Source organism: Octodon degus, unplaced genomic scaffold (genome assembly GCF_000260255.1).
Source record: "Octodon degus isolate 3935 unplaced genomic scaffold, OctDeg1.0 scaffold00118, whole genome shotgun sequence".
NCBI classification, from domain to species: Eukaryota; Metazoa; Chordata; class Mammalia; order Rodentia; family Octodontidae; genus Octodon; species Octodon degus.
Window position 1 is genome coordinate 125753 of NW_004524694.1, and position 3170 is coordinate 128922.

Below are 3170 nucleotides of genomic sequence, written 5' to 3' on the forward strand. Positions count from 1 at the left end.
ATACTGATGGGGCCATGGGAAAAAAAGGAATCCTTCTCTGGTACAACCACTGTGGAAATCAATATGGAGATTCTGCAGTAAACTAGGACTAGAGGTGCATTTCACCCAGCTATTCTCCTTCTGGGCATCTTCCTGAAAGAATTAAAAGTATACCACAATGATATATGCACAACTATGTTTACAAAAGCATAGTTTATAATAGTTAAATCTTGAAAACAGCCCAAATGACATCGACTGGTGAATGGATAAAGAAGATGCAGGGGTTTTATGCAAGGTAGTATTACTCTGCCATAAAAAGTATAAGCTTGAGACATTTCTAGTTGAATAGATGCTTGGAGGCTATATTTCTTAAGTGAAATCAATCAGACACTCATGTGTGAATACCACATTGTTTTTCTGGCGTGAAAAACCAAAACTATAAATAAGAACCACAATGTAAATAGATAACGTGAAATGGGAAAAAAATGTTCCAATGGGAAAGGGAACAAGGGAGGGGAAAGTAAAAACTGGGAAATGAAGGGAAAGGTGAAAATAAAGTCATTGTGAGGAAGTAGGGGAAGACGGTTTGAAGGAAGGATAGGAGAATGGAATAAAAGAATTGAGCTATGTCATGTACAGGTACAACGTCCCCACAATGAACATGACCATTATGTACACCTGAAATGTACCAATAAAAATAATTGTCTCTGAAAAATTACTAAAAATAAAGCCACTCTTCATAGACAGTTTACTCAGGAATTAAACTAAAAAAATAAATAAATAAATAATTATTGCAGCCACCAGTACACAAAGGCTCACTGTACTTTTCTCTCTTACACACATTTGAAATTTTCCTTCATAAAAATGTTTGTAAACCTCCTGTTATCTATTCATGAACTGCTACAATTTATGGAATAATTTATATATATAAACTACTACTTTTCGATCCTGAGATTAACCTCGTAAACTATGCGCTCTTATTGAATCCGTTGAGAGATAAGGAAGTGGAGTTTAGATGTTAATTCACTTGCCAAAGGTCTCACAGAGTGCCACAGCCCTGTCTAGGTTTGCAGAAAATGAGAACAGAAGCTGTCCTTGGGGACATTTGGGATCTGGGTTTCAAACATTTAAAAACTTTTAACTCTGAGAAATACATAGCGAAAATAATTGGGCAAACAATCACACTTCAAGGCATGCCAAGAAAAACCTGCCACTACTTCTATTCATAGTATAATGCCCATTTAGACCAACACATGGCCAAAAAAAGTACTACTGAGCCTTTCAAGGAATGAAAAAGGGGGCGTAGTACTTGTGGACTGGCAAAAAGACACACGGTCCTCCAGGGAATACAAACTGGAATAGAAAAATCTGAACAATAGAGAACAGCCTGCTCCCAGACCCCACGACTGGTCCAGGGGCAATCATGAGATGCTGGCGGTGACCCAGCTGGCCCACCGAGGAGACCATCTATCTGAAAGGAAGGGAGGTACCTGCCACACACTGGCTGGGCTGCCACAGCACTGGAGTGTTTGTATCTGTGGAAGCCCCAGATAAGGATACGGAGGTGACATCAGCTCTGAATCATTCGGGCTCCAGAAGCGCCTGGTGGAGATATTAGAAAGGGCTTTCTGAGAAACAGTGAACCAGGCTTTGAATGACTTATGACCAAGCTTTATAAATTGGTCTGGAGTTTATGCCTGGTCTAATTAAGGCCAATATTATCTTTTCCCCTGAATGTAACTCAGGAAAGCTATCTTTATTTCTCCACTTGTATCAAACACCCCAGACGGTAAGTCACTGACTTGGCTATGTAGCTGTGAGGTTGGAAGCTGTTATCTTCCCTACACATTCTTTTTATGCATACACATACACGAAAATAGATAAATAAAACTTGAAAACTTTACCCAGACCCTTTGGGCATTATAAAAAGAAGTATTGGTCTGGGGAGATAGCTCTGCAGTCTAAGCGCCTGCCTGGCAAGCACAAGGATGCAGGTTTGATTCCAGGTTCTGTATGTCGAGCTGGCCCCAGAACCCCAGGTACACTGTGTGGGCCGATGAACCCGGGTACGGTATCACACGGCTGTAATCCCAGCACTGGGGAGTATGGGACAGGAGGATCACTACGAGTCTGAACTGCGTAGCAAAACCCTGTACCAAAGAAAGAGAGAAAGAAAGAAATTTTAGAAAGCAGTTAGCAACAGAAAGTAATTTAAAAAGTTAGGGAACCAGTGCTCACTTCGGCAGCATATATACTAAAATTGGAATGAAACAAAGAAGATTAGCATGGCCCCTGTACAAGGATGATATGCAAATTCATGGAGTGTTCCATATTTTGGGGGGCTGGGGAGATGGCTCAGTAGAATAAGTGCTTGCCTGGCAAGCACAAGGTCCTGAGCTCAATCCCCAGTTCTGCCAAAATTAATTAATTAATTAATTAATTAACATTAGGGCCAGCAAGATAGCTCAGCAGACTAAGCACCTACTTAGGCAAGCACAGGGAGCCAAGTTCAACCCCTGGCCCCACATGCCGCACTGGCCCCACCCCTGGGCTCCCTGAGCCAGCCACCAAGACCTGGGGTAGTGGCATATGACTGTAATCTGCCAGCGCTGGGGAGGCTGAAAACAGGAGGACCACTATAATTCCAAACTGCATAGTGAGACCCTGTACCAAATACATAAATAAAAATAAAAATAAATAAATAGAAAAGTTAATATTGTTACAGATTTTCTAGCATAGCAATTTTTTCCTCTGCAGAGAATGTGTGAAGGTTTTCATGAGTAATCAAGGGACTAATAAGAGTTGAATTTCTAAAAAGAAAAGAGACAGTAGCTAATCAAGTCCACATCACATTCACAGATTATACTAATTACATTGATACAGTCACCTTCATTTTCTGGTCCTATTACTCCTTTATATAATATTCCTGCTTGCAATAGTTCTAATTAATGTAGATTATGTATGTATTCATTAACTTAACAAGTATCAGGGCCACCCAAATAGCTCAGCAGATTAAAGCACATTCAAGCAGGCGCAGGGACCAGGGGTTCAATCCCCAGGCCTGCCATGCTGGTCCCTCCCCCGGGACACGCTGAGACAGCAATTGAGGCTGGGCATGGTAGCTCCTGCCTATAATCCCAGCTTTTGGGAGGCTGAAAACAGGCAGATCCTATGAGTCTGATCTAGTAGTG

At 41.4% G+C, this 3170-nt stretch overlaps 1 non-coding gene across 1 annotated transcript; it reads left to right on the forward strand.

Annotated features, from left to right (window-relative positions):
• Positions 1-2209: 2209 nt before the first annotated feature.
• Positions 2210-2316, forward strand: LOC111812256. Its single transcript, XR_002817812.1, has one exon. It is a non-coding gene; the product is annotated as a U6 spliceosomal RNA (small nuclear RNA).
• The last annotated feature ends 854 nt before the right edge of the window (positions 2317-3170 follow it).